Source organism: Mixophyes fleayi, chromosome 3 (genome assembly GCF_038048845.1).
Source record: "Mixophyes fleayi isolate aMixFle1 chromosome 3, aMixFle1.hap1, whole genome shotgun sequence".
NCBI lineage: Eukaryota > Metazoa > Chordata > Amphibia > Anura > Limnodynastidae > Mixophyes > Mixophyes fleayi.
Window position 1 is genome coordinate 284565387 of NC_134404.1, and position 23799 is coordinate 284589185.

General features: G+C 44.3%; 58 non-coding genes across 58 annotated transcripts; all 58 read right to left on the minus strand.

Annotated features, from left to right (window-relative positions):
- Window positions 1–279: 279 nt before the first annotated feature.
- On the minus strand, window positions 280–395 carry LOC142147020 (U5 spliceosomal RNA). Its single transcript, XR_012690181.1, has one exon. It is a non-coding gene; the product is annotated as a U5 spliceosomal RNA (small nuclear RNA).
- Window positions 396–689: 294 nt separating this feature from the next.
- LOC142147351 (U5 spliceosomal RNA) lies at window positions 690–805 on the minus strand. The gene has a single exon (XR_012690501.1). It is a non-coding gene; the product is annotated as a U5 spliceosomal RNA (small nuclear RNA).
- Window positions 806–1096: 291 nt separating this feature from the next.
- Window positions 1097–1212, minus strand: LOC142147021 (U5 spliceosomal RNA). Its single transcript, XR_012690182.1, has one exon. It is a non-coding gene; the product is annotated as a U5 spliceosomal RNA (small nuclear RNA).
- Window positions 1213–1506: 294 nt separating this feature from the next.
- Window positions 1507–1622, minus strand: LOC142147022 (U5 spliceosomal RNA). The gene has a single exon (XR_012690183.1). It is a non-coding gene; the product is annotated as a U5 spliceosomal RNA (small nuclear RNA).
- A 294-nt stretch (window positions 1623–1916) lies between these two features.
- Window positions 1917–2032, minus strand: LOC142147444 (U5 spliceosomal RNA). The gene has a single exon (XR_012690591.1). It is a non-coding gene; the product is annotated as a U5 spliceosomal RNA (small nuclear RNA).
- A 294-nt stretch (window positions 2033–2326) lies between these two features.
- Window positions 2327–2442, minus strand: LOC142147445 (U5 spliceosomal RNA). Its single transcript, XR_012690592.1, has one exon. It is a non-coding gene; the product is annotated as a U5 spliceosomal RNA (small nuclear RNA).
- Window positions 2443–2736: 294 nt separating this feature from the next.
- LOC142147352 (U5 spliceosomal RNA) lies at window positions 2737–2852 on the minus strand. The gene has a single exon (XR_012690502.1). It is a non-coding gene; the product is annotated as a U5 spliceosomal RNA (small nuclear RNA).
- A 294-nt stretch (window positions 2853–3146) lies between these two features.
- On the minus strand, window positions 3147–3262 carry LOC142147023 (U5 spliceosomal RNA). Its single transcript, XR_012690184.1, has one exon. It is a non-coding gene; the product is annotated as a U5 spliceosomal RNA (small nuclear RNA).
- A 292-nt stretch (window positions 3263–3554) lies between these two features.
- On the minus strand, window positions 3555–3670 carry LOC142146896 (U5 spliceosomal RNA). The gene has a single exon (XR_012690064.1). It is a non-coding gene; the product is annotated as a U5 spliceosomal RNA (small nuclear RNA).
- Window positions 3671–3964: 294 nt separating this feature from the next.
- LOC142147327 (U5 spliceosomal RNA) lies at window positions 3965–4080 on the minus strand. Its single transcript, XR_012690479.1, has one exon. It is a non-coding gene; the product is annotated as a U5 spliceosomal RNA (small nuclear RNA).
- Window positions 4081–4374: 294 nt separating this feature from the next.
- Window positions 4375–4490, minus strand: LOC142147025 (U5 spliceosomal RNA). The gene has a single exon (XR_012690186.1). It is a non-coding gene; the product is annotated as a U5 spliceosomal RNA (small nuclear RNA).
- A 294-nt stretch (window positions 4491–4784) lies between these two features.
- Window positions 4785–4900, minus strand: LOC142147446 (U5 spliceosomal RNA). The gene has a single exon (XR_012690593.1). It is a non-coding gene; the product is annotated as a U5 spliceosomal RNA (small nuclear RNA).
- Window positions 4901–5194: 294 nt separating this feature from the next.
- On the minus strand, window positions 5195–5310 carry LOC142147026 (U5 spliceosomal RNA). Its single transcript, XR_012690187.1, has one exon. It is a non-coding gene; the product is annotated as a U5 spliceosomal RNA (small nuclear RNA).
- A 291-nt stretch (window positions 5311–5601) lies between these two features.
- On the minus strand, window positions 5602–5717 carry LOC142147027 (U5 spliceosomal RNA). The gene has a single exon (XR_012690188.1). It is a non-coding gene; the product is annotated as a U5 spliceosomal RNA (small nuclear RNA).
- A 295-nt stretch (window positions 5718–6012) lies between these two features.
- LOC142147441 (U5 spliceosomal RNA) lies at window positions 6013–6128 on the minus strand. Its single transcript, XR_012690588.1, has one exon. It is a non-coding gene; the product is annotated as a U5 spliceosomal RNA (small nuclear RNA).
- Window positions 6129–6419: 291 nt separating this feature from the next.
- Window positions 6420–6535, minus strand: LOC142147409 (U5 spliceosomal RNA). The gene has a single exon (XR_012690558.1). It is a non-coding gene; the product is annotated as a U5 spliceosomal RNA (small nuclear RNA).
- Window positions 6536–6829: 294 nt separating this feature from the next.
- On the minus strand, window positions 6830–6945 carry LOC142147028 (U5 spliceosomal RNA). The gene has a single exon (XR_012690189.1). It is a non-coding gene; the product is annotated as a U5 spliceosomal RNA (small nuclear RNA).
- Window positions 6946–7236: 291 nt separating this feature from the next.
- On the minus strand, window positions 7237–7352 carry LOC142147410 (U5 spliceosomal RNA). Its single transcript, XR_012690559.1, has one exon. It is a non-coding gene; the product is annotated as a U5 spliceosomal RNA (small nuclear RNA).
- Window positions 7353–7646: 294 nt separating this feature from the next.
- Window positions 7647–7762, minus strand: LOC142147544 (U5 spliceosomal RNA). Its single transcript, XR_012690687.1, has one exon. It is a non-coding gene; the product is annotated as a U5 spliceosomal RNA (small nuclear RNA).
- A 294-nt stretch (window positions 7763–8056) lies between these two features.
- On the minus strand, window positions 8057–8172 carry LOC142147353 (U5 spliceosomal RNA). Its single transcript, XR_012690503.1, has one exon. It is a non-coding gene; the product is annotated as a U5 spliceosomal RNA (small nuclear RNA).
- A 294-nt stretch (window positions 8173–8466) lies between these two features.
- LOC142147029 (U5 spliceosomal RNA) lies at window positions 8467–8582 on the minus strand. The gene has a single exon (XR_012690190.1). It is a non-coding gene; the product is annotated as a U5 spliceosomal RNA (small nuclear RNA).
- Window positions 8583–8874: 292 nt separating this feature from the next.
- On the minus strand, window positions 8875–8990 carry LOC142146897 (U5 spliceosomal RNA). Its single transcript, XR_012690065.1, has one exon. It is a non-coding gene; the product is annotated as a U5 spliceosomal RNA (small nuclear RNA).
- Window positions 8991–9284: 294 nt separating this feature from the next.
- On the minus strand, window positions 9285–9400 carry LOC142147031 (U5 spliceosomal RNA). Its single transcript, XR_012690191.1, has one exon. It is a non-coding gene; the product is annotated as a U5 spliceosomal RNA (small nuclear RNA).
- A 294-nt stretch (window positions 9401–9694) lies between these two features.
- On the minus strand, window positions 9695–9810 carry LOC142147032 (U5 spliceosomal RNA). Its single transcript, XR_012690192.1, has one exon. It is a non-coding gene; the product is annotated as a U5 spliceosomal RNA (small nuclear RNA).
- Window positions 9811–10104: 294 nt separating this feature from the next.
- LOC142147354 (U5 spliceosomal RNA) lies at window positions 10105–10220 on the minus strand. Its single transcript, XR_012690504.1, has one exon. It is a non-coding gene; the product is annotated as a U5 spliceosomal RNA (small nuclear RNA).
- A 291-nt stretch (window positions 10221–10511) lies between these two features.
- LOC142147033 (U5 spliceosomal RNA) lies at window positions 10512–10627 on the minus strand. Its single transcript, XR_012690193.1, has one exon. It is a non-coding gene; the product is annotated as a U5 spliceosomal RNA (small nuclear RNA).
- Window positions 10628–10921: 294 nt separating this feature from the next.
- LOC142147034 (U5 spliceosomal RNA) lies at window positions 10922–11037 on the minus strand. The gene has a single exon (XR_012690194.1). It is a non-coding gene; the product is annotated as a U5 spliceosomal RNA (small nuclear RNA).
- A 291-nt stretch (window positions 11038–11328) lies between these two features.
- On the minus strand, window positions 11329–11444 carry LOC142147035 (U5 spliceosomal RNA). The gene has a single exon (XR_012690195.1). It is a non-coding gene; the product is annotated as a U5 spliceosomal RNA (small nuclear RNA).
- Window positions 11445–11735: 291 nt separating this feature from the next.
- LOC142147371 (U5 spliceosomal RNA) lies at window positions 11736–11851 on the minus strand. Its single transcript, XR_012690521.1, has one exon. It is a non-coding gene; the product is annotated as a U5 spliceosomal RNA (small nuclear RNA).
- Window positions 11852–12145: 294 nt separating this feature from the next.
- Window positions 12146–12261, minus strand: LOC142147037 (U5 spliceosomal RNA). Its single transcript, XR_012690198.1, has one exon. It is a non-coding gene; the product is annotated as a U5 spliceosomal RNA (small nuclear RNA).
- A 294-nt stretch (window positions 12262–12555) lies between these two features.
- Window positions 12556–12671, minus strand: LOC142147038 (U5 spliceosomal RNA). Its single transcript, XR_012690199.1, has one exon. It is a non-coding gene; the product is annotated as a U5 spliceosomal RNA (small nuclear RNA).
- A 291-nt stretch (window positions 12672–12962) lies between these two features.
- LOC142147039 (U5 spliceosomal RNA) lies at window positions 12963–13078 on the minus strand. The gene has a single exon (XR_012690200.1). It is a non-coding gene; the product is annotated as a U5 spliceosomal RNA (small nuclear RNA).
- Window positions 13079–13369: 291 nt separating this feature from the next.
- LOC142147284 (U5 spliceosomal RNA) lies at window positions 13370–13485 on the minus strand. The gene has a single exon (XR_012690437.1). It is a non-coding gene; the product is annotated as a U5 spliceosomal RNA (small nuclear RNA).
- Window positions 13486–13779: 294 nt separating this feature from the next.
- Window positions 13780–13895, minus strand: LOC142147040 (U5 spliceosomal RNA). The gene has a single exon (XR_012690201.1). It is a non-coding gene; the product is annotated as a U5 spliceosomal RNA (small nuclear RNA).
- Window positions 13896–14189: 294 nt separating this feature from the next.
- LOC142147519 (U5 spliceosomal RNA) lies at window positions 14190–14305 on the minus strand. Its single transcript, XR_012690663.1, has one exon. It is a non-coding gene; the product is annotated as a U5 spliceosomal RNA (small nuclear RNA).
- Window positions 14306–14599: 294 nt separating this feature from the next.
- LOC142147355 (U5 spliceosomal RNA) lies at window positions 14600–14715 on the minus strand. Its single transcript, XR_012690505.1, has one exon. It is a non-coding gene; the product is annotated as a U5 spliceosomal RNA (small nuclear RNA).
- Window positions 14716–15006: 291 nt separating this feature from the next.
- On the minus strand, window positions 15007–15122 carry LOC142147041 (U5 spliceosomal RNA). The gene has a single exon (XR_012690203.1). It is a non-coding gene; the product is annotated as a U5 spliceosomal RNA (small nuclear RNA).
- A 294-nt stretch (window positions 15123–15416) lies between these two features.
- On the minus strand, window positions 15417–15532 carry LOC142147328 (U5 spliceosomal RNA). The gene has a single exon (XR_012690480.1). It is a non-coding gene; the product is annotated as a U5 spliceosomal RNA (small nuclear RNA).
- Window positions 15533–15827: 295 nt separating this feature from the next.
- On the minus strand, window positions 15828–15943 carry LOC142147329 (U5 spliceosomal RNA). The gene has a single exon (XR_012690481.1). It is a non-coding gene; the product is annotated as a U5 spliceosomal RNA (small nuclear RNA).
- Window positions 15944–16237: 294 nt separating this feature from the next.
- Window positions 16238–16353, minus strand: LOC142147356 (U5 spliceosomal RNA). Its single transcript, XR_012690506.1, has one exon. It is a non-coding gene; the product is annotated as a U5 spliceosomal RNA (small nuclear RNA).
- A 291-nt stretch (window positions 16354–16644) lies between these two features.
- On the minus strand, window positions 16645–16760 carry LOC142147042 (U5 spliceosomal RNA). The gene has a single exon (XR_012690204.1). It is a non-coding gene; the product is annotated as a U5 spliceosomal RNA (small nuclear RNA).
- A 294-nt stretch (window positions 16761–17054) lies between these two features.
- On the minus strand, window positions 17055–17170 carry LOC142147043 (U5 spliceosomal RNA). Its single transcript, XR_012690205.1, has one exon. It is a non-coding gene; the product is annotated as a U5 spliceosomal RNA (small nuclear RNA).
- A 291-nt stretch (window positions 17171–17461) lies between these two features.
- LOC142147379 (U5 spliceosomal RNA) lies at window positions 17462–17577 on the minus strand. Its single transcript, XR_012690529.1, has one exon. It is a non-coding gene; the product is annotated as a U5 spliceosomal RNA (small nuclear RNA).
- Window positions 17578–17871: 294 nt separating this feature from the next.
- On the minus strand, window positions 17872–17987 carry LOC142147044 (U5 spliceosomal RNA). The gene has a single exon (XR_012690206.1). It is a non-coding gene; the product is annotated as a U5 spliceosomal RNA (small nuclear RNA).
- A 295-nt stretch (window positions 17988–18282) lies between these two features.
- On the minus strand, window positions 18283–18398 carry LOC142147045 (U5 spliceosomal RNA). The gene has a single exon (XR_012690207.1). It is a non-coding gene; the product is annotated as a U5 spliceosomal RNA (small nuclear RNA).
- A 295-nt stretch (window positions 18399–18693) lies between these two features.
- Window positions 18694–18809, minus strand: LOC142147330 (U5 spliceosomal RNA). The gene has a single exon (XR_012690482.1). It is a non-coding gene; the product is annotated as a U5 spliceosomal RNA (small nuclear RNA).
- A 292-nt stretch (window positions 18810–19101) lies between these two features.
- On the minus strand, window positions 19102–19217 carry LOC142147047 (U5 spliceosomal RNA). The gene has a single exon (XR_012690208.1). It is a non-coding gene; the product is annotated as a U5 spliceosomal RNA (small nuclear RNA).
- Window positions 19218–19511: 294 nt separating this feature from the next.
- LOC142147049 (U5 spliceosomal RNA) lies at window positions 19512–19627 on the minus strand. The gene has a single exon (XR_012690210.1). It is a non-coding gene; the product is annotated as a U5 spliceosomal RNA (small nuclear RNA).
- A 294-nt stretch (window positions 19628–19921) lies between these two features.
- On the minus strand, window positions 19922–20037 carry LOC142147391 (U5 spliceosomal RNA). Its single transcript, XR_012690541.1, has one exon. It is a non-coding gene; the product is annotated as a U5 spliceosomal RNA (small nuclear RNA).
- Window positions 20038–20328: 291 nt separating this feature from the next.
- LOC142147509 (U5 spliceosomal RNA) lies at window positions 20329–20444 on the minus strand. The gene has a single exon (XR_012690653.1). It is a non-coding gene; the product is annotated as a U5 spliceosomal RNA (small nuclear RNA).
- A 294-nt stretch (window positions 20445–20738) lies between these two features.
- Window positions 20739–20854, minus strand: LOC142147331 (U5 spliceosomal RNA). The gene has a single exon (XR_012690483.1). It is a non-coding gene; the product is annotated as a U5 spliceosomal RNA (small nuclear RNA).
- A 290-nt stretch (window positions 20855–21144) lies between these two features.
- Window positions 21145–21260, minus strand: LOC142147316 (U5 spliceosomal RNA). Its single transcript, XR_012690468.1, has one exon. It is a non-coding gene; the product is annotated as a U5 spliceosomal RNA (small nuclear RNA).
- Window positions 21261–21551: 291 nt separating this feature from the next.
- Window positions 21552–21667, minus strand: LOC142147050 (U5 spliceosomal RNA). Its single transcript, XR_012690211.1, has one exon. It is a non-coding gene; the product is annotated as a U5 spliceosomal RNA (small nuclear RNA).
- Window positions 21668–21958: 291 nt separating this feature from the next.
- On the minus strand, window positions 21959–22074 carry LOC142147051 (U5 spliceosomal RNA). The gene has a single exon (XR_012690212.1). It is a non-coding gene; the product is annotated as a U5 spliceosomal RNA (small nuclear RNA).
- A 294-nt stretch (window positions 22075–22368) lies between these two features.
- On the minus strand, window positions 22369–22484 carry LOC142147345 (U5 spliceosomal RNA). Its single transcript, XR_012690496.1, has one exon. It is a non-coding gene; the product is annotated as a U5 spliceosomal RNA (small nuclear RNA).
- Window positions 22485–22778: 294 nt separating this feature from the next.
- LOC142147404 (U5 spliceosomal RNA) lies at window positions 22779–22894 on the minus strand. Its single transcript, XR_012690553.1, has one exon. It is a non-coding gene; the product is annotated as a U5 spliceosomal RNA (small nuclear RNA).
- Window positions 22895–23184: 290 nt separating this feature from the next.
- On the minus strand, window positions 23185–23300 carry LOC142147317 (U5 spliceosomal RNA). Its single transcript, XR_012690469.1, has one exon. It is a non-coding gene; the product is annotated as a U5 spliceosomal RNA (small nuclear RNA).
- A 291-nt stretch (window positions 23301–23591) lies between these two features.
- On the minus strand, window positions 23592–23707 carry LOC142147052 (U5 spliceosomal RNA). Its single transcript, XR_012690214.1, has one exon. It is a non-coding gene; the product is annotated as a U5 spliceosomal RNA (small nuclear RNA).
- Window positions 23708–23799: the final 92 nt, after the last annotated feature.

Consider the following 23799-nt stretch of genomic DNA (forward strand, 5'->3'; position numbering starts at 1 on the left):
TCTTGTCTGGGTGCAGTGCCAGCAGTCCTGGTTCACCTGAGAGTGAGCACCCAGCTCTGAAGAAAGAATTGCAGGTGCATCTCAGGCTCCACCTTGCCTTGCTCCATATGCAGCTTTCACCCTCTTTTTCTCCATGTGCTTATGGCTCTTTCAAGGAATGAACACTGTCAAAAAAAGCATTTCTGATCAAAAGGAGGCAGTCACTTAGTATGCAAATGAGCCCTCATCCAGGCTTAGAAATGGTGAGCAAGTTTACTTTATCTTTATACATCAAAATGAAACCCCAGTCAGATGGGGCATGCAAAAATTGAGTTAAAACTCAGTTTTGCTCCTCTCCACGGAAATCTTTAGTAAAAGGCGAAAGATTTGTGCGTTCTGAAGAGAAACCAGAGCATGACCAAGAGTCCACTTCTTGTCTGGGTGCAGTGCCAGCAGTCCTGGTTCACCTGAGAGTGAGCACCCAGCTCTGAAGAAAGAATTGCAGGTGCATCTCAGGCTCCACCTTGCCTTGCTCCATATGCAGCTTTCACCCTCTTTTTCTCCATGTGCTTATGGCTCTTTCAAGGAATGAACACTGTCAAAAAAAGCATTTCTGATCAAAAGGAGGCAGTCACTTAGTATGCAAATGAGCCCTCATCCAGGCTTAGAAATGGTGAGCAAGTTTACTTTATCTTTATACATCAAAATGAAACCCCAGTCAGATGGGGCATGCAAAAATTGAGTTAAAACTCAGTTTTGCTCCTCTCCACGGAAATCTTTAGTAAAAGGCGAAAGATTTGTGCGTTCTGAAGAGAAACCAGAACATGACCAAGAGTCCACTTCTTGTCTGGGTGCAGTGCCAGCAGTCCTGGTTCACCTGAGAGTGAGCACCCAGCTCTGAAGAAAGAATTGCAGGTGCATCTCAGGCTCCACCTTGCCTTGCTCCATATGCAGCTTTCACCCTCTTTTCCATGTGCTTATGGCTCTTTCAAGGAATGAACACTGTCAAAAAAAGCAATTCTGATCAAAAGGAGGCAGTCACTTAGTATGCAAATGAGCCCTCATCCAGGCTTAGAAATGGTGAGCAAGTTTACTTTATCTTTATACATCAAAATGAAACCCCAGTCAGATGGGGCATGCAAAAATTGAGTTAAAACTCAGTTTTGCTCCTCTCCACGGAAATCTTTAGTAAAAGGCGAAAGATTTGTGCGTTCTGAAGAGAAACCAGAGCATGACCAAGAGTCCACTTCTTGTCTGGGTGCAGTGCCAGCAGTCCTGGTTCACCTGAGAGTGAGCACCCAGCTCTGAAAAAAGAATTGCAGGTGCATCTCAGGCTCCACCTTGCCTTGCTCCATATGCAGCTTTCACCCTCTTTTTCTCCATGTGCTTATGGCTCTTTCAAGGAATGAACACTGTCAAAAAAAGCATTTCTGATCAAAAGGAGGCAGTCACTTAGTATGCAAATGAGCCCTCATCCAGGCTTAGATATGGTGAGCAAGTTTACTTTATCTTTATACATCAAAATGAAACCCCAGTCAGATGGGGCATGCAAAAATTGAGTTAAAACTCAGTTTTGCTCCTCTCCACGGAAATCTTTAGTAAAAGGCGAAAGATTTGTGCGTTCTGAAGAGAAACCAGAGCATGACCAAGAGTCCACTTCTTGTCTGGGTGCAGTGCCAGCAGTCCTGGTTCACCTGAGAGTGAGCACCCAGCTCTGAAGAAAGAATTGCAGGTGCATCTCAGGCTCCACCTTGCCTTGCTCCATATGCAGCTTTCACCCTCTTTTTCTCCATGTGCTTATGGCTCTTTCAAGGAATGAACACTGTCAAAAAAAGCATTTCTGATCAAAAGGAGGCAGTCACTTAGTATGCAAATGAGCCCTCATCCAGGCTTAGAAATGGTGAGCAAGTTTACTTTATCTTTATACATCAAAATGAAACCCCAGTCAGATGGGGCATGCAAAAATTGAGTTAAAACTCAGTTTTGCTCCTCTCCATGGAAATCTTTAGTAAAAGGCGAAAGATTTGTGCGTTCTGAAGAGAAACCAGAGCATGACCAAGAGTCCACTTCTTGTCTGGGTGCAGTGCCAGCAGTCCTGGTTCACCTGAGAGTGAGCACCCAGCTCTGAAGAAAGAATTGCAGGTGCATCTCAGGCTCCACCTTGCCTTGCTCCATATGCAGCTTTCACCCTCTTTTTCTCCATGTGCTTATGGCTCTTTCAAGGAATGAACACTGTCAAAAAAAGCATTTCTGATCAAAAGGAGGCAGACACTTAGTATGCAAATGAGCCCTCATCCAGGCTTAGAAATGGTGAGCAAGTTTACTTTATCTTTATACATCAAAATGAAACCCCAGTCAGATGGGGCATGCAAAAATTGAGTTAAAACTCAGTTTTGCTCCTCTCCATGGAAATCTTTAGTAAAAGGCGAAAGATTTGTGCGTTCTGAAGAGAAACCAGAGCATGACCAAGAGTCCACTTCTTGTCTGGGTGCAGTGCCAGCAGTCCTGGTTCACCTGAGAGTGAGCACCCAGCTCTGAAGAAAGAATTGCAGGTGCATCTCAGGCTCCACCTTGCCTTGCTCCATATGCAGCTTTCACCCTCTTTTTCTCCATGTGCTTATGGCTCTTTCAAGGAATGAACACTGTCAAAAAAAGCATTTCTGATCAAAAGGAGGCAGACACTTAGTATGCAAATGAGCCCTCATCCAGGCTTAGAAATGGTGAGCAAGTTTACTTTATCTTTATACATCAAAATGAAACCCCAGTCAGATGGGGCATGCAAAAATTGAGTTAAAACTCAGTTTTGCTCCTCTCCACGGAAATCTTTAGTAAAAGGCGAAAGATTTGTGCGTTCTGAAGAGAAACCAGAACATGACCAAGAGTCCACTTCTTGTCTGGGTGCAGTGCCAGCAGTCCTGGTTCACCTGAGAGTGAGCACCCAGCTCTGAAGAAAGAATTGCAGGTGCATCTCAGGCTCCACCTTGCCTTGCTCCATATGCAGCTTTCACCCTCTTTTTCTCCATGTGCTTATGGCTCTTTCAAGGAATGAACACTGTCAAAAAAAGCATTTCTGATCAAAAGGAGGCAGTCACTTAGTATGCAAATGAGCCCTCATCCAGGCTTAGAAATGGTGAGCAAGTTTACTTTATCTTTATACATGAAAATGAAACCCCAGTCAGATGGGGCATGCAAAAATTGAGTTAAAACTCAGTTTTGCTCCTCTCCACGGAAATCTTTAGTAAAAGGCGAAAGATTTGTGCGTTCTGAAGAGAAACCAGAGCATGACCAAGAGTCCACTTCTTGTCTGGGTGCAGTGCCAGCAGTCCTGGTTCACCTGAGAGTGAGCACCCAGCTCTGAAGAAAGAATTGCAGGTACATCTCAGGCTCCACCTTGCCTTGCTCCATATGCAGCTTTCACCCTCTTTTCCATGTGCTTATGGCTCTTTCAAGGAATGAACACTGTCAAAAAAAAGCATTTCTGATCAAAAGGAGGCAGTCACTTAGTATGCAAATGAGCCCTCATCCAGGCTTAGAAATGGTGAGTAAGTTTACTTTATCTTTATACATGAAAATGAAACCCCAGTCAGATGGGGCATGCAAAAATTAAGTTAAAACTCAGTTTTGCTCCTCTCCACGGAAATCTTTAGTAAAAGGCGAAAGATTTGTGCGTTCTGAAGAGAAACCAGAGCATGACCAAGAGTCCACTTCTTGTCTGGGTGCAGTGCCAGCAGTCCTGGTTCACCTGAGAGTGAGCACCCAGCTCTGAAGAAAGAATTGCAGGTGCATCTCAGGCTCCACCTTGCCTTGCTCCATATGCAGCTTTCACCCTCTTTTTCTCCATGTGCTTATGGCTCTTTCAAGGAATGAACACTGTCAAAAAAGGCATTTCTGATCAAAAGGAGGCAGTCACTTAGTATGCAAATGAGCCCTCATCCAGGCTTAGAAATGGTGAGCAAGTTTACTTTATCTTTATACATGAAAATGAAACCCCAGTCAGATGGGGCATGCAAAAATTGAGTTAAAACTCAGTTTTGCTCCTCTCCACGGAAATCTTTAGTAAAAGGCGAAAGATTTGTGCATTCTGAAGAGAAACCAGAGCATGACCAAGAGTCCACTTCTTGTCTGGGTGCAGTGCCAGCAGTCCTGGTTCACCTGAGAGTGAGCACCCAGCTCTGAAAAAAGAATTGCAGGTGCATCTCAGGCTCCACCTTGCCTTGCTCCATATGCAGCTTTCACCCTCTTTTTCTCCATGTGCTTATGGCTCTTTCAAGGAATGAACACTGTCAAAAAAAGCATTTCTGATCAAAAGGAGGCAGTCACTTAGTATGCAAATGAGCCCTCATCCAGGCTTAGATATGGTGAGCAAGTTTACTTTATCTTTATACATCAAAATGAAACCCCAGTCAGATGGGGCATGCAAAAATTGAGTTAAAACTCAGTTTTGCTCCTCTCCACGGAAATCTTTAGTAAAAGGCGAAAGATTTGTGCGTTCTGAAGAGAAACCAGAGCATGACCAAGAGTCCACTTCTTGTCTGGGTGCAGTGCCAGCAGTCCTGGTTCACCTGAGAGTGAGCACCCAGCTCTGAAGAAAGAATTGCAGGTGCATCTCAGGCTCCACCTTGCCTTGCTCCATATGCAGCTTTCACCCTCTTTTTCTCCATGTGCTTATGGCTCTTTCAAGGAATGAACACTGTCAAAAAAAGCATTTCTGATCAAAAGGAGGCAGTCACTTAGTATGCAAATGAGCCCTCATCCAGGCTTAGAAATGGTGAGCAAGTTTACTTTATCTTTATACATCAAAATGAAACCCCAGTCAGATGGGGCATGCAAAAATTGAGTTAAAACTCAGTTTTGCTCCTCTCCATGGAAATCTTTAGTAAAAGGCGAAAGATTTGTGCGTTCTGAAGAGAAACCAGAGCATGACCAAGAGTCCACTTCTTGTCTGGGTGCAGTGCCAGCAGTCCTGGTTCACCTGAGAGTGAGCACCCAGCTCTGAAGAAAGAATTGCAGGTGCATCTCAGGCTCCACCTTGCCTTGCTCCATATGCAGCTTTCACCCTCTTTTTCTCCATGTGCTTATGGCTCTTTCAAGGAATGAACACTGTCAAAAAAAGCATTTCTGATCAAAAGGAGGCAGACACTTAGTATGCAAATGAGCCCTCATCCAGGCTTAGAAATGGTGAGCAAGTTTACTTTATCTTTATACATCAAAATGAAACCCCAGTCAGATGGGGCATGCAAAAATTGAGTTAAAACTCAGTTTTGCTCCTCTCCACGGAAATCTTTAGTAAAAGGCGAAAGATTTGTGCGTTCTGAAGAGAAACCAGAGCATGACCAAGAGTCCACTTCTTGTCTGGGTGCAGTGCCAGCAGTCCTGGTTCACCTGAGAGTGAGCACCCAGCTCTGAAGAAAGAATTGCAGGTGCATCTCAGGCTCCACCTTGCCTTGCTCCATATGCAGCTTTCACCCTCTTTTCCATGTGCTTATGGCTCTTTCAAGGAACGAACACTGTCAAAAAAAGCATTTCTGATCAAAAGGAGGCAGTCACTTAGTATGCAAATGAGCCCTCATCCAGGCTTAGAAATGGTGAGCAAGTTTACTTTATCTTTATACATCAAAATGAAACCCCAGTCAGATGGGGCATGCAAAAATTGAGTTAAAACTCAGTTTTGCTCCTCTCCACGGAAATCTTTAGTAAAAGGCGAAAGATTTGTGCGTTCTGAAGAGAAACCAGAGCATGACCAAGAGTCCACTTCTTGTCTGGGTGCAGTGCCAGCAGTCCTGGTTCACCTGAGAGTGAGCACCCAGCTCTGAAGAAAGAATTGCAGGTGCATCTCAGGCTCCACCTTGCCTTGCTCCATATGCAGCTTTCACCCTCTTTTTCTCCATGTGCTTATGGCTCTTTCAAGGAATGAACACTGTCAAAAAAAAGCATTTCTGATCAAAAGGAGGCAGTCACTTAGTATGCAAATGAGCCCTCATCCAGGCTTAGAAATTGTGAGCAAGTTTACTTTATCTTTATACATCAAAATGAAACCCCAGTCAGATGGGGCATGCAAAAATTGAGTTAAAACTCAGTTTTGCTCCTCTCCACGGAAATCTTTAGTAAAAGGCGAAAGATTTGTGCATTCTGAAAAGAAACCAGAGCATGACCAAGAGTCCACTTCTTGTCTGGGTGCAGTGCCAGCAGTCCTGGTTCACCTGAGAGTGAGCACCCAACTCTGAAGAAAGAATTGCAGGTGCATCTCAGGCTCCACCTTGCCTTGCTCCATATGCAGCTTTCACCCTCTTTTCCATGTGCTTATGGCTCTTTCAAGGAACGAACACTGTCAAAAAAAGCATTTCTGATCAAAAGGAGGCAGTCACTTAGTATGCAAATGAGCCCTCATCCAGGCTTAGAAATGGTGAGCAAGTTTACTTTATCTTTATACATCAAAATGAAACCCCAGTCAGATGGGGCATGCAAAAATTGAGTTAAAACTCAGTTTTGCTCCTCTCCACAGAAATCTTTAGTAAAAGGCGAAAGATTTGTGCGTTCTGAAGAGAAACCAGAGCATGACCAAGAGTCCACTTCTTGTCTGGGTGCAGTGCCAGCAGTCCTGGTTCACCTGAGAGTGAGCACCCAGCTCTGAAGAAAGAATTCCAGGTGCATCTCAGGCTCCACCTTGCCTTGCTCCATATGCAGCTTTCACCCTCTTTTTCTCCATGTGCTTATGGCTCTTTCAAGGAACGAACACTGTCAAAAAAAGCATTTCTGATCAAAAGGAGGCAGTCACTTAGTATGCAAATGAGCCCTCATCCAGGCTTAGAAATGGTGAGCAAGTTTACTTTATCTTTATACATCAAAATGAAACCCCAGTCAGATGGGGCATGCAAAAATTGAGTTAAAACTCAGTTTTGCTCCTCTCCACGGAAATCTTTAGTAAAAGGCGAAAGATTTGTGCGTTCTGAAGAGAAACCAGAGCATGACCAAGAGTCCACTTCTTGTCTGGGTGCAGTGCCAGCAGTCCTGGTTCACCTGAGAGTGAGCACCCAGCTCTGAAGAAAGAATTGCAGGTGCATCTCAGGCTCCACCTTGCCTTGCTCCATATGCAGCTTTCACCCTCTTTTCCATGTGCTTATGGCTCTTTCAAGGAACGAACACTGTCAAAAAAAGCATTTCTGATCAAAAGGAGGCAGTCACTTAGTATACAAATGAGCCCTCATCCAGGCTTAGAAATGGTGAGCAAGTTTACTTTATCTTTATACATGAAAATGAAACCCCAGTCAGATGGGGCATGCAAAAATTGAGTTAAAACTCAGTTTTGCTCCTCTCCACAGAAATCTTTAGTAAAAGGCGAAAGATTTGTGCGTTCTGAAGAGAAACCAGAGCATGACCAAGAGTCCACTTCTTGTCTGGGTGCAGTGCCAGCAGTCCTGGTTCACCTGAGTGTGAGCACCCAGCTCTGAAGAAAGAATTGCAGGTGCATCTCAGGCTCCACCTTGCCTTGCTCCATATGCAGCTTTCACCCTCTTTTTCTCCATGTGCTTATGGCTCTTTCAAGGAACGAACACTGTCAAAAAAAGCATTTCTGATCAAAAGGAGGCAGTCACTTAGTATGCAAATGAGCCCTCATCCAGGCTTAGAAATGGTGAGCAAGTTTACTTTATCTTTATACATCAAAATGAAACCCCAGTCAGATGGGGCATGCAAAAATTGAGTTAAAACTCAGTTTTGCTCCTCTCCATGGAAATCTTTAGTAAAAGACGAAAGATTTGTGCGTTCTGAAGAGAAACCAGAGCATGACCAAGAGTCCACTTCTTGTCTGGGTGCAGTGCCAGCAGTCCTGGTTCACCTGAGAGTGAGCACCCAGCTCTGAAGAAAGAATTGCAGGTGCATCTCAGGCTCCACCTTGCCTTGCTCCATATGCAGCTTTCACCCTCTTTTTCTCCATGTGCTTATGGCTCTTTCAAGGAATGAACACTGTCAAAAAAAGCATTTCTGATCAAAAGGAGGCAGACACTTAGTATGCAAATGAGCCCTCATCCAGGCTTAGAAATGGTGAGCAAGTTTACTTTATCTTTATACATCAAAATGAAACCCCAGTCAGATGGGGCATGCAAAAATTGAGTTAAAACTCAGTTTTGCTCCTCTCCACGGAAATCTTTAGTAAAAGGCGAAAGATTTGTGCGTTCTGAAGAGAAACCAGAACATGACCAAGAGTCCACTTCTTGTCTGGGTGCAGTGCCAGCAGTCCTGGTTCACCTGAGAGTGAGCACCCAGCTCTGAAGAAAGAATTGCAGGTGCATCTCAGGCTCCACCTTGCCTTGCTCCATATGCAGCTTTCACCCTCTTTTTCTCCATGTGCTTATGGCTCTTTCAAGGAATGAACACTGTCAAAAAAAGCATTTCTGATCAAAAGGAGGCAGTCACTTAGTATGCAAATGAGCCCTCATCCAGGCTTAGAAATGGTGAGCAAGTTTACTTTATCTTTATACATGAAAATGAAACCCCAGTCAGATGGGGCATGCAAAAATTGAGTTAAAACTCAGTTTTGCTCCTCTCCACGGAAATCTTTAGTAAAAGGCGAAAGATTTGTGCGTTCTGAAGAGAAACCAGAGCATGACCAAGAGTCCACTTCTTGTCTGGGTGCAGTGCCAGCAGTCCTGGTTCACCTGAGAGTGAGCACCCAGCTCTGAAGAAAGAATTGCAGGTACATCTCAGGCTCCACCTTGCCTTGCTCCATATGCAGCTTTCACCCTCTTTTCCATGTGCTTATGGCTCTTTCAAGGAATGAACACTGTCAAAAAAAAGCATTTCTGATCAAAAGGAGGCAGTCACTTAGTATGCAAATGAGCCCTCATCCAGGCTTAGAAATGGTGAGTAAGTTTACTTTATCTTTATACATGAAAATGAAACCCCAGTCAGATGGGGCATGCAAAAATTAAGTTAAAACTCAGTTTTGCTCCTCTCCACGGAAATCTTTAGTAAAAGGCGAAAGATTTGTGCGTTCTGAAGAGAAACCAGAGCATGACCAAGAGTCCACTTCTTGTCTGGGTGCAGTGCCAGCAGTCCTGGTTCACCTGAGAGTGAGCACCCAGCTCTGAAGAAAGAATTGCAGGTGCATCTCAGGCTCCACCTTGCCTTGCTCCATATGCAGCTTTCACCCTCTTTTTCTCCATGTGCTTATGGCTCTTTCAAGGAATGAACACTGTCAAAAAAAGCATTTCTGATCAAAAGGAGGCAGTCACTTAGTATGCAAATGAGCCCTCATCCAGGCTTAGAAATGGTGAGCAAGTTTACTTTATCTTTATACATGAAAATGAAACCCCAGTCAGATGGGGCATGCAAAAATTGAGTTAAAACTCAGTTTTGCTCCTCTCCACGGAAATCTTTAGTAAAAGGCGAAAGATTTGTGCGTTCTGAAGAGAAACCAGAGCATGACCAAGAGTCCACTTCTTGTCTGGGTGCAGTGCCAGCAGTCCTGGTTCACCTGAGAGTGAGCACCCAGCTCTGAAGAAAGAATTGCAGGTGCATCTCAGGCTCCACCTTGCCTTGCTCCATATGCAGCTTTCACCCTCTTTTTCTCCATGTGCTTATGGCTCTTTCAAGGAACGAACACTGTCAAAAAAAGCATTTCTGATCAAAAGGAGGCAGTCACTTAGTATGCAAATGAGCCCTCATCCAGGCTTAGAAATGGTGAGCAAGTTTACTTTATCTTTATACATCAAAATGAAACCCCAGTCAGATGGGGCATGCAAAAATTGAGTTAAAACTCAGTTTTGCTCCTCTCCACGGAAATCTTTAGTAAAAGGCGAAAGATTTGTGCGTTCTGAAGAGAAACCAGAGCATGACCAAGAGTCCACTTCTTGTCTGGGTGCAGTGCCAGCAGTCCTGGTTCACCTGAGAGTGAGCACCCAGCTCTGAAGAAAGAATTGCAGGTGCATCTCAGGCTCCACCTTGCCTTGCTCCATATGCAGCTTTCACCCTCTTTTTCTCCATGTGCTTATGGCTCTTTCAAGGAATGAACACTGTCAAAAAAAGCATTTCTGATCAAAAGGAGGCAGTCACTTAGTATGCAAATGAGCCCTCATCCAGGCTTAGAAATGGTGAGCAAGTTTACTTTATCTTTATACATCAAAATGAAACCCCAGTCAGATGGGGCATGCAAAAATTGAGTTAAAACTCAGTTTTGCTCCTCTCCACGGAAATCTTTAGTAAAAGGCGAAAGATTTGTGCGTTCTGAAGAGAAACCAGAACATGACCAAGAGTCCACTTCTTGTCTGGGTGCAGTGCCAGCAGTCCTGGTTCACCTGAGAGTGAGCACCCAGCTCTGAAGAAAGAATTGCAGGTGCATCTCAGGCTCCACCTTGCCTTGCTCCATATGCAGCTTTCACCCTCTTTTCCATGTGCTTATGGCTCTTTCAAGGAATGAACACTGTCAAAAAAAGCAATTCTGATCAAAAGGAGGCAGTCACTTAGTATGCAAATGAGCCCTCATCCAGGCTTAGAAATGGTGAGCAAGTTTACTTTATCTTTATACATCAAAATGAAACCCCAGTCAGATGGGGCATGCAAAAATTGAGTTAAAACTCAGTTTTGCTCCTCTCCACGGAAATCTTTAGTAAAAGGCGAAAGATTTGTGCGTTCTGAAGAGAAACCAGAGCATGACCAAGAGTCCACTTCTTGTCTGGGTGCAGTGCCAGCAGTCCTGGTTCACCTGAGAGTGAGCACCCAGCTCTGAAGAAAGAATTGCAGGTGCATCTCAGGCTCCACCTTGCCTTGCTCCATATGCAGCTTTCACCCTCTTTTTCTCCATGTGCTTATGGCTCTTTCAAGGAATGAACACTGTCAAAAAAAGCATTTCTGATCAAAAGGAGGCAGTCACTTAGTATGCAAATGAGCCCTCATCCAGGCTTAGAAATGGTGAGCAAGTTTACTTTATCTTTATACATGAAAATGAAACCCCAGTCAGATGGGGCATGCAAAAATTGAGTTAAAACTCAGTTTTGCTCCTCTCCACGGAAATCTTTAGTAAAAGGCGAAAGATTTGTGCGTTCTGAAGAGAAACCAGAGCATGACCAAGAGTCCACTTCTTGTCTGGGTGCAGTGCCAGCAGTCCTGGTTCACCTGAGAGTGAGCACCCAGCTCTGAAGAAAGAATTGCAGGTGCATCTCAGGCTCCACCTTGCCTTGCTCCATATGCAGCTTTCACCCTCTTTTCCATGTGCTTATGGCTCTTTCAAGGAACGAACACTGTCAAAAAAAGCATTTCTGATCAAAAGGAGGCAGTCACTTAGTATGCAAATGAGCCCTCATCCAGGCTTAGAAATGGTGAGCAAGTTTACTTTATCTTTATACATGAAAATGAAACCCCAGTCAGATGGGGCATGCAAAAATTGAGTTAAAACTCAGTTTTGCTCCTCTCCACGGAAATCTTTAGTAAAAGGCGAAAGATTTGTGCGTTCTGAAGAGAAACCAGAGCATGACCAAGAGTCCACTTCTTGTCTGGGTGCAGTGCCAGCAGTCCTGGTTCACCTGAGAGTGAGCACCCAGCTCTGAAGAAAGAATTGCAGGTGCATCTCAGGCTCCACCTTGCCTTGCTCCATATGCAGCTTTCACCCTCTTTTCCATGTGCTTATGGCTCTTTCAAGGAACGAACACTGTCAAAAAAAGCATTTCTGATCAAAAGGAGGCAGTCACTTAGTATGCAAATGAGCCCTCATCCAGGCTTAGAAATGGTGAGCAAGTTTACTTTATCTTTATACATCAAAATGAAACCCCAGTCAGATGGGGCATGCAAAAATTGAGTTAATACTCAGTTTTGCTCCTCTCCACGGAAATCTTTAGTAAAAGGCGAAAGATTTGTGCGTTCTGAAGAGAAACCAGAACATGACCAAGAGTCCACTTCTTGTCTGGGTGCAGTGCCAGCAGTCCTGGTTCACCTGAGAGTGAGCACCCAGCTCTGAAGAAAGAATTGCAGGTGCATCTCAGGCTCCACCTTGCCTTGCTCCATATGCAGCTTTCACCCTCTTTTTCTCCATGTGCTTATGGCTCTTTCAAGGAATGAACACTGTCAAAAAAAGCATTTCTGATCAAAAGGAGGCAGTCACTTAGTATGCAAATGAGCCCTCATCCAGGCTTAGAAATGGTGAGCAAGTTTACTTTATCTTTATACATCAAAATGAAACCCCAGTCAGATGGGGCATGCAAAAATTGAGTTAAAACTCAGTTTTGCTCCTCTCCACGGAAATCTTTAGTAAAAGGCGAAAGATTTGTGCGTTCTGAAGAGAAACCAGAGCATGACCAAGAGTCCACTTCTTGTCTGGGTGCAGTGCCAGCAGTCCTGGTTCACCTGAGAGTGAGCACCCAGCTCTGAAGAAAGAATTGCAGGTGCATCTCAGGCTCCACCTTGCCTTGCTCCATATGCAGCTTTCACCCTCTTTTTCTCCATGTGCTTATGGCTCTTTCAAGGAATGAACACTGTCAAAAAAAGCATTTCTGATCAAAAGGAGGCAGTCACTTAGTATGCAAATGAGCCATCATCCAGGCTTAGAAATGGTGAGCAAGTTTACTTTATCTTTATACATGAAAATGAAACCCCAGTCAGATGGGGCATGCAAAAATTGAGTTAAAACTCAGTTTTGCTCCTCTCCACGGAAATCTTTAGTAAAAGGCGAAAGATTTGTGCGTTCTGAAGAGAAACCAGAGCATGACCAAGAGTCCACTTCTTGTCTGGGTGCAGTGCCAGCAGTCCTGGTTCACCTGAGAGTGAGCACCCAGCTCTGAAGAAAGAATTGCAGGTGCATCTCAGGCTCCACCTTGCCTTGCTCCATATGCAGCTTTCACCCTCTTTTCCATGTGCTTATGGCTCTTTCAAGGAATGAACACTGTCAAAAAAAGCATTTCTGATCAAAAGGAGGCAGTCACTTAGTATGCAAATGAGCCCTCATCCAGGTTTAGAATTGGTGAGCAAGTTTACTTTATCTTTATACATGAAAATGAAACCCCAGTCAGATGGGGCATGCAAAAATTGAGTTAAAACTCAGTTTTGCTCCTCTCCACGGAAATCTTTAGTAAAAGGCGAAAGATTTGTGCGTTCTGAAGAGAAACCAGAGCATGACCAAGAGTCCACTTCTTGTCTGGGTGCAGTGCCAGCAGTCCTGGTTCACCTGAGAGTGAGCACCCAGCTCTGAAGAAAGAATTGCAGGTGCATCTCAGGCTCCACCTTGCCTTGCTCCATATGCAGCTTTCACCCTCTTTTCCATGTGCTTATGGCTCTTTCAAGGAACGAACACTGTCAAAAAAAGCATTTCTGATCAAAAGGAGGCAGTCACTTAGTATGCAAATGAGCCCTCATCCAGGCTTAGAAATGGTGAGCAAGTTTACTTTATCTTTATACATCAAAATGAAACCCCAGTCAGATGGGGCATGCAAAAATTGAGTTAATACTCAGTTTTGCTCCTCTCCACGGAAATCTTTAGTAAAAGGCGAAAGATTTGTGCGTTCTGAAGAGAAACCAGAGCATGACCAAGAGTCCACTTCTTGTCTGGGTGCAGTGCCAGCAGTCCTGGTTCACCTGAGAGTGAGCACCCAGCTCTGAAGAAAGAATTGCAGGTGCATCTCAGGCTCCACCTTGCCTTGCTCCATATGCAGCTTTCACCCTCTTTTTCTCCATGTGCTTATGGCTCTTTCAAGGAATGAACACTGTCAAAAAAAGCATTTCTGATCAAAAGGAGGCAGTCACTTAGTATGCAAATGAGCCCTCATCCAGGCTTAGATATGGTGAGTAAGTTTACTTTATCTTTATACATCAAAATGAAACCCCAGTCAGATGGGGCATGCAAAAATTGAGTTAAAACTCAGTTTTGCTCCTCTCCACGGAAATCTTTAGTAAAAGGCGAAAGATTTGTGCGTTCTGAAGAGAAACCAGAGCATGACCAAGAGTCCACTTCTTGTCTGGGTGCAGTGCCAGCAGTCCTGGTTCACCTGAGAGTGAGCACCCAGCTCTGAAGAAAGAATTGCAGGTGCATCTCAGGCTCCACCTTGCCTTGCTCCATATGCAGCTTTCACCCTCTTTTTCTCCATGTGCTTATGGCTCTTTCAAGGAATGAACACTGTCAAAAAAAGCATTTCTGATCAAAAGGAGGCAGTCACTTAGTATGCAAATGAGCCCTCATCCAGGCTTAGAAATGGTGAGCAAGTTTACTTTATCTTTATACATCAAAATGAAACCCCAGTCAGATGGGGCATGCAAAAATTGAGTTAAAACTCAGTTTTGCTCCTCTCCACGGAAATCTTTAGTAAAAGACGAAAGATTTGTGCGTTCTGAAGAGAAACCAGAACATGACCAAGAGTCCACTTCTTGTCTGGGTGCAGTGCCAGCAGTCCTGGTTCACCTGAGAGTGAGCACCCAGCTCTGAAGAAAGAATTGCAGGTGCATCTCAGGCTCCACCTTGCCTTGCTCCATATGCAGCTTTCACCCTCTTTTTCTCCATGTGCTTATGGCTCTTTCAAGGAATGAACACTGTCAAAAAAAGCATTTCTGATCAAAAGGAGGCAGACACTTAGTATGCAAATGAGCCCTCATCCAGGTTTAGAAATGGTGAGCAAGTTTACTTTATCTTTATACATCAAAATGAAACCCCAGTCAGATGGGGCATGCAAAAATTGAGTTAAAACTCAGTTTTGCTCCTCTCCACGGAAATCTTTAGTAAAAGGCGAAAGATTTGTGCGTTCTGAAGAGAAACCAGAACATGACCAAGAGTCCACTTCTTGTCTGGGTGCAGTGCCAGCAGTCCTGGTTCACCTGAGAGTGAGCACCCAGCTCTGAAGAAAGAATTGCAGGTGCATCTCAGGCTCCACCTTGCCTTGCTCCATATGCAGCTTTCACCCTCTTTTCCATGTGCTTATGGCTCTTTCAAGGAATGAACACTGTCAAAAAAAGCAATTCTGATCAAAAGGAGGCAGTCACTTAGTATGCAAATGAGCCCTCATCCAGGCTTAGAAATGGTGAGCAAGTTTACTTTATCTTTATACATCAAAATGAAACCCCAGTCAGATGGGGCATGCAAAAATTGAGTTAAAACTCAGTTTTGCTCCTCTCCACGGAAATCTTTAGTAAAAGGCGAAAGATTTGTGCGTTCTGAAGAGAAACCAGAGCATGACCAAGAGTCCACTTCTTGTCTGGGTGCAGTGCCAGCAGTCCTGGTTCACCTGAGAGTGAGCACCCAGCTCTGAAGAAAGAATTGCAGGTGCATCTCAGGCTCCACCTTGCCTTGCTCCATATGCAGCTTTCACCCTCTTTTTCTCCATGTGCTTATGGCTCTTTCAAGGAATGAACACTGTCAAAAACAGCATTTCTGATCAAAAGGAGGCAGTCACTTAGTATGCAAATGAGCCCTCATCCAGGCTTAGATATGGTGAGCAAGTTTACTTTATCTTTATACATCAAAATGAAACCCCAGTCAGATGGGGCATGCAAAAATTGAGTTAAAACTCAGTTTTGCTCCTCTCCACGGAAATCTTTAGTAAAAGGCGAAAGATTTGTGCATTCTGAAGAGAAACCAGAGCATGACCAAGAGTCCACTTCTTGTCTGGGTGCAGTGCCAGCAGTCCTGGTTCACCTGAGAGTGAGCACCCAGCTCTGAAGAAAGAATTGCAGGTGCATCTCAGGCTCCACCTTGCCTTGCTCCATATGCAGCTTTCACCCTCTTTTTCTCCATGTGCTTATGGCTCTTTCAAGGAATGAACACTGTCAAAAAAAAGCATTTCTGATCAAAAGGAGGCAGTCACTTAGTATGCAAATGAGCCCTCATCCAGGCTTAGAAATTGTGAGCAAGTTTACTTTATCTTTATACATCAAAATGAAACCCCAGTCAGATGGGGCATGCAAAAATTGAGTTAAAACTCAGTTTTGCTCCTCTCCACGGAAATCTTTAGTAAAAGGCGAAAGATTTGTGCATTCTGAAGAGAAACCAGAGCATGACCAAGAGTCCACTTCTTGTCTGGGTGCAGTGCCAGCAGTCCTGGTTCACCTGAGAGTGAGCACCCAACTCTGAAGAAAGAATTCCAGGTGCATCTCAGGCTCCACCTTGCCTTGCTCCATATGCAGCTTTCACCCTCTTTTTCTCCATGTGCTTATGGCTCTTTCAAGGAATGAACACTGTCAAAAAAAGCATTTCTGATCAAAAGGAGGCAGTCACTTAGTATGCAAATGAGCCCTCATCCAGGCTTAGAAATGGTGAGCAAGTTTACTTTATCTTTATACATCAAAATGAAACCCCAGTCAGATGGGGCATGCAAAAATTGAGTTAAAACTCAGTTTTGCTCCTCTCCACGGAAATCTTTAGTAAAAGGCGAAAGATTTGTGCGTTCTGAAGAGAAACCAGAACATGACCAAGAGTCCACTTCTTGTCTGGGTGCAGTGCCAGCAGTCCTGGTTCACCTGAGAGTGAGCACCCAGCTCTGAAGAAAGAATTGCAGGTGCATCTCAGGCTCCACCTTGCCTTGCTCCATATGCAGCTTTCACCCTCTTTTCCATGTGCTTATGGCTCTTTCAAGGAATGAACACTGTCAAAAAAAGCAATTCTGATCAAAAGGAGGCAGTCACTTAGTATGCAAATGAGCCCTCATCCAGGCTTAGAAATGGGGAGCAAGTTTACTTTATCTTTATACATCAAAATGAAACCCCAGTCAGATGGGGCATGCAAAAATTGAGTTAAAACTCAGTTTTGCTCCTCTCCACGGAAATCTTTAGTAAAAGGCGAAAGATTTGTGCGTTCTGAAGAGAAACCAGAGCATGACCAAGAGTCCACTTCTTGTCTGGGTGCAGTGCCAGCAGTCCTGGTTCACCTGAGAGTGAGCACCCAGCTCTGAAGAAAGAATTGCAGGTGCATCTCAGGCTCCACCTTGCCTTGCTCCATATGCAGCTTTCACCCTCTTTTTCTCCATGTGCTTATGGCTCTTTCAAGGAATGAACACTGTCAAAAAAAGCATTTCTGATCAAAAGGAGGCAGTCACTTAGTATGCAAATGAGCCCTCATCCAGGCTTAGAAATGGTGAGCAAGTTTACTTTATCTTTATACATGAAAATGAAACCCCAGTCAGATGGGGCATGCAAAAATTGAGTTAAAACTCAGTTTTGCTCCTCTCCACGGAAATCTTTAGTAAAAGGCGAAAGATTTGTGCGTTCTGAAGAGAAACCAGAGCATGACCAAGAGTCCACTTCTTGTCTGGGTGCAGTGCCAGCAGTCCTGGTTCACCTGAGAGTGAGCACCCAGCTCTGAAGAAAGAATTGCAGGTGCATCTCAGGCTCCACCTTGCCTTGCTCCATATGCAGCTTTCACCCTCTTTTCCATGTGCTTATGGCTCTTTCAAGGAATGAACACTGTCAAAAAAAGCATTTCTGATCAAAAGGAGGCAGTCACTTAGTATGCAAATGAGCCCTCATCCAGGTTTAGAAATGGTGAGCAAGTTTACTTTATCTTTATACATGAAAATGAAACCCCAGTCAGATGGGGCATGCAAAAATTGAGTTAAAACTCAGTTTTGCTCCTCTCCACGGAAATCTTTAGTAAAAGGCGAAAGATTTGTGTGTTCTGAAGAGAAACCAGAGCATGACCAAGAGTCCACTTCTTGTCTGGGTGCAGTGCCAGCAGTCCTGGTTCACCTGAGAGTGAGCACCCAGCTCTGAAGAAAGAATTGCAGGTGCATCTCAGGCTCCACCTTGCCTTGCTCCATATGCAGTTTTCACCCTCTTTTTCTCCATGTGCTTATGGCTCTTTCAAGGAATGAACACTGTCAAAAAAAGCATTTCTGATCAAAAGGAGGCAGTCACTTAGTATGCAAATGAGCCCTCATCCAGGCTTAGAAATGGTGAGCAAGTTTACTTTATCTTTATACATCAAAATGAAACCCCAGTCAGATGGGGCATGCAAAAATTGAGTTAAAACTCAGTTTTGCTCCTCTCCACGGAAATCTTTAGTAAAAGGCGAAAGATTTGTGCGTTCTGAAGAGAAACCAGAGCATGACCAAGAGTCCACTTCTTGTCTGGGTGCAGTGCCAGCAGTCCTGGTTCACCTGAGAGTGAGCACCCAGCTCTGAAGAAAGAATTGCAGGTGCATCTCAGGCTCCACCTTGCCTTGCTCCATATGCAGCTTTCACCCTCTTTTTCTCCATGTGCTTATGGCTCTTTCAAGGAATGAACACTGTCAAAAAAAAGCATTTCTGATCAAAAGGAGGCAGTCACTTAGTATGCAAATAAGCCCTCATCCAGGCTTAGAAATGGTGAGCAAGTTTACTTTATCTTTATACATCAAAATGAAACCCCAGTCAGATGGGGCATGCAAAAATTGAGTTAAAACTCAGTTTTGCTCCTCTCCACGGAAATCTTTAGTAAAAGGCGAAAGATTTGTGCGTTCTGAAGAGAAACCAGAGCATGACCAAGAGTCCACTTCTTGTCTGGGTGCAGTGCCAGCAGTCCTGGTTCACCTGAGAGTGAGCACCCAGCTCTGAAGAAAGAATTGCAGGTGCATCTCAGGCTCCACCTTGCCTTGCTCCATATGCAGCTTTCACCCTCTTTTTCTCCATGTGCTTATGGCTCTTTCAAGGAATGAACACTGTCAAAAAAAAGCATTTCTGATCAAAAGGAGGCAGTCACTTAGTATGCAAATAAGCCCTCATCCAGGCTTAGAAATGGTGAGCAAGTTTACTTTATCTTTATACATCAAAATGAAACCCCAGTCAGATGGGGCATGCAAAAATTGAGTTAAAACTCAGTTTTGCTCCTCTCCACGGAAATCTTTAGTAAAAGGCGAAAGATTTGTGCATTCTGAAGAGAAACCAGAGCATGACCAAGAGTCCACTTCTTGTCTGGGTGCAGTGCCAGCAGTCCTGGTTCACCTGAGAGTGAGCACCCAGCTCTGAAGAAAGAATTGCAGGTGCATCTCAGGCTCCACCTTGCCTTGCTCCATATGCAGCTTTCACCCTCTTTTCCATGTGCTTATGGCTCTTTCAAGAAACGAACACTGTCAAAAAAAAGCATTTCTGATCAAAAGGAGGCAGTCACTTAGTATGCAAATGAGCCCTCATCCAGGCTTAGAAATGGTGAGCAAGTTTACTTTATCTTTATACATCAAAATGAAACCCCAGTCAGATGGGGCATGCAAAAATTGAGTTAAAACTCAGTTTTGCTCCTCTCCACGGAAATCTTTAGTAAAAGGCGAAAGATTTGTGCGTTCTGAAGAGAAACCAGAGCATGACCAAGAGTCCACTTCTTGTCTGGGTGCAGTGCCAGCAGTCCTGGTTCACCTGAGAGTGAGCACCCAGCTCTGAAGAAAGAATTCCAGGTGCATCTCAGGCTCCACCTTGCCTTGCTCCATATGCAGCTTTCACCCTCTTTTTCTCCATGTGCTTATGGCTCTTTCAAGGAATGAACACTGTCAAAAAAAGCATTTCTGATCAAAAGGAGGCAGTCACTTAGTATGCAAATGAGCCCTCATCCAGGCTTAGAAATGGTGAGCAAGTTTACTTTATCTTTATACATCAAAATGAAACCCCAGTCAGATGGGGCATGCAAAAATTGAGTTAAAACTCAGTTTTGCTCCTCTCCACGGAAATCTTTAGTAAAAGGCGAAAGATTTGTGCGTTCTGAAGAGAAACCAGAGCATGACCAAGAGTCCACTTCTTGTCTGGGTGCAGTGCCAGCAGTCCTGGTTCACCTGAGAGTGAGCACCCAGCTCTGAAGAAAGAATTGCAGGTGCATCTCAGGCTCCACCTTGCCTTGCTCCATATGCAGCTTTCACCCTCTTTTTCTCCATGTGCTTATGGCTCTTTCAAGGAATGAACACTGTCAAAAAAAGCATTTCTGATCAAAAGGAGGCTGTCACTTAGTATGCAAATGAGCCCTCATCCAGGCTTAGAAATGGTGAGCAAGTTTACTTTATCTTTATACATCAAAATGAAACCCCAGTCAGTTGGGGCATGCAAAAATTGAGTTAAAACTCAGTTTTGCTCCTCTCCACGGAAATCTTTAGTAAAAGGCGAAAGATTTGTGCGTTCTGAAGAGAAACCAGAACATGACCAAGAGTCCACTTCTTGTCTGGGTGCAGTGCCAGCAGTCCTGGTTCACCTGAGAGTGAGCAGCCAGCTCTGAAGAAAGAATTGCAGGTGCATCTCAGGCTCCACCTTGCCTTGCTCCATATGCAGCTTTCACCCTCTTTTCCATGTGCTTATGGCTCTTTCAAGGAATGAACACTGTCAAAAAAAGCAATTCTGATCAAAAGGAGGCAGTCACTTAGTATGCAAATGAGCCCTCATCCAGGCTTAGAAATGGGGAGCAAGTTTACTTTATCTTTATACATCAAAATGAAACCCCAGTCAGATGGGGCATGCAAAAATTGAGTTAAAACTCAGTTTTGCTCCTCTCCACAGAAATCTTTAGTAAAAGGCGAAAAATTTGTGCGTTCTGAAGAGAAACCAGAGCATGACCAAGAGTCCACTTCTTGTCTGGGTGCAGTGCCAGCAGTCCTGGTTCACCTGAGAGTGAGCACCCAGCTCTGAAGAAAGAATTGCAGGTGCATCTCAGGCTCCACCTTGCCTTGCTCCATATGCAGCTTTCACCCTCTTTTTCTCCATGTGCTTATGGCTCTTTCAAGGAATGAACACTGTCAAAAAAAGCATTTCTGATCAAAAGGAGGCAGTCACTTAGTATGCAAATGAGCCCTCATCCAGGCTTAGAAATGGTGAGCAAGTTTACTTTATCTTTATACATGAAAATGAAACCCCAGTCAGATGGGGCATGCAAAAATTGAGTTAAAACTCAGTTTTGCTCCTCTCCACGGAAATCTTTAGTAAAAGGCGAAAGATTTGTGCATTCTGAAGAGAAACCAGAGCATGACCAAGAGTCCACTTCTTGTCTGGGTGCAGTGCCAGCAGTCCTGGTTCACCTGAGAGTGAGCACCCAGCTCTGAAGAAAGAATTGCAGGTGCATCTCAGGCTCCACCTTGCCTTGCTCCATATGCAGCTTTCACCCTCTTTTCCATGTGCTTATGGCTCTTTCAAGGAATGAACACTGTCAAAAAAGCAATTCTGATCAAAAGGAGGCAGTCACTTAGTATGCAAATGAGCCCTCATCCAGGCTTAGAAATGGGGAGCAAGTTTACTTTATCTTTATACATGAAAATGAAACCCCAGTCAGATGGGGCATGCAAAAATTGAGTTAAAACTCAGTTTTGCTCCTCTCCACGGAAATCTTTAGTAAAAGGCGAAAGATTTGTGCGTTCTGAAAAGAAACCAGAGCATGACCAAGAGTCCACTTCTTGTCTGGGTGCAGTGCCAGCAGTCCTGGTTCACCTGAGAGTGAGCACCCAGCTCTGAAGAAAGAATTGCAGGTGCATCTCAGGCTCCACCTTGCCTTGCTCCATATGCAGCTTTCACCCTCTTTTCCATGTGCTTATGGCTCTTTCAAGGAATGAACACAGTCAAAAAAAGCAATTCTGATCAAAAGGAGGCAGTCACTTAGTATGCAAATGAGCCCTCATCCAGGCTTAGAAATGGGGAGCAAGTTTACTTTATCTTTATACATGAAAATGAAACCCCAGTCAGATGGGGCATGCAAAAATTGAGTTAAAACTCAGTTTTGCTCCTCTCCACGGAAATCTTTAGTAAAAGGCGAAAGATTTGTGCGTTCTGAAGAGAAACCAGAGCATGACCAAGAGTCCACTTCTTGTCTGGGTGCAGTGCCAGCAGTCCTGGTTCACCTGAGAGTGAGCACCCAGCTCTGAAGAAAGAATTGCAGGTGCATCTCAGGCTCCACCTTGCCTTGCTCCATATGCAGCTTTCACCCTCTTTTCCATGTGCTTATGGCTCTTTCAAGGAATGAACACTGTCAAAAAAAGCATTTCTGATCAAAAGGAGGCAGTCACTTAGTATGCAAATGAGCCCTCATCCAGGCTTAGAAATGGTGAGCAAGTTTACTTTATCTTTATACATCAAAATGAAACCCCAGTCAGATGGGGCATGCAAAAATTGAGTTAAAACTCAGTTTTGCTCCTCTCCACGGAAATCTTTAGTAAAAGGCGAAAGATTTGTGCGTTCTGAAGAGAAACCAGAGCATGACCAAGAGTCCACTTCTTGTCTGGGTGCAGTGCCAGCAGTCCTGGTTCACCTGAGAGTGAGCACCCAGCTCTGAAGAAAGAATTGCAGGTGCATCTCAGGCTCCACCTTGCCTTGCTCCATATGCAGCTTTCACCCTCTTTTTCTCCATGTGCTTATGGCTCTTTCAAGGAATGAACACTGTCAAAAAAAGCATTTCTGATCAAAAGGAGGCAGTCACTTAGTATGCAAATGAGCCCTCATCCAGGCTTAGAAATGGTGAGCAAGTTTACTTTATCTTTATACATCAAAATGAAACCCCAGTCAGATGGGGCATGCAAAAATTGAGTTAAAACTCAGTTTTGCTCCTCTCCACGGAAATCTTTAGTAAAAGGCGAAAGATTTGTGCGTTCTGAAGAAAAACCAGAGCATGACCAAGAGTCCACTTCTTGTCTGGATGCAGTGCCAGCAGTCCTGGTTCACCTGAGAGAGAGCACCCAGCTCTGAAGAAAGAATTGCAGGTGCATCTCAGGCTCCACCTTGCCTTGCTCCATATGCAGCTTTCACCCTCTTTTTCTCCATGTGCTTATGGCTCTTTCAAGGAATGAACACTGTCAAAAAAAGCATTTCTGATCAAAAGGAGGCAGTCACTTAGTATGCAAATGAGCCCTCATCCAGGCTTAGAAATGGGGAGCAAGTTTACTTTATCTTTATACATGAAAATGAAACCCCAGTCAGATGGGGCATGCAAAAATTGAGTTAAAACTCAGTTTTGCTCCTCTCCACGGAAATCTTTAGTAAAAGGCGAAAGATTTGTGCGTTCTGAACAGAAACCAGAGCATGACCAAGAGTCCACTTCTTGTCTGGGTGCAGTGCCAGCAGTCCTGGTTCACCTGAGAGTGAGCACCCAGCTCTGAAGAAAGAATTGCAGGTGCATCTCAGGCTCCACCTTGCCTTGCTCCATATGCAGCTTTCACCCTCTTTTCCATGTGCTTATGGCTCTTTCAAGGAATGAACACTGTCAAAAAAGCAATTCTGATCAAAAGGAGGCAGTCACTTAGTATGCAAATGAGCCCTCATCCAGGCTTAGAAATGGGGAGCAAGTTTACTTTATCTTTATACATGAAAATGAAACCCCAGTCAGATGGGGCATGCAAAAATTGAGTTAAAACTCAGTTTTGCTCCTCTCCACGGAAATCTTTAGTAAAAGGCGAAAGATTTGTGCGTTCTGAAAAGAAACCAGAGCATGACCAAGAGTCCACTTCTTGTCTGGGTGCAGTGCCAGCAGTCCTGGTTCACCTGAGAGTGAGCACCCAGCTCTGAAGAAAGAATTGCAGGTGCATCTCAGGCTCCACCTTGCCTTGCTCCATATGCAGCTTTCACCCTCTTTTCCATGTGCTTATGGCTCTTTCAAGGAATGAACACAGTCAAAAAAAGCAATTCTGATCAAAAGGAGGCAGTCACTTAGTATGCAAATGAGCCCTCATCCAGGCTTAGAAATGGGGAGCAAGTTTACTTTATCTTTATACATGAAAATGAAACCCCAGTCAGATGGGGCATGCAAAAATTGAGTTAAAACTCAGTTTTGCTCCTCTCCACGGAAATCTTTAGTAAAAGGCGAAAGATTTGTGCGTTCTGAAGAGAAACCAGAGCATGACCAAGAGTCCACTTCTTGTCTGGGTGCAGTGCCAGCAGTCCTGGTTCACCTGAGAGTGAGCACCCAGCTCTGAAGAAAGAATTGCAGGTG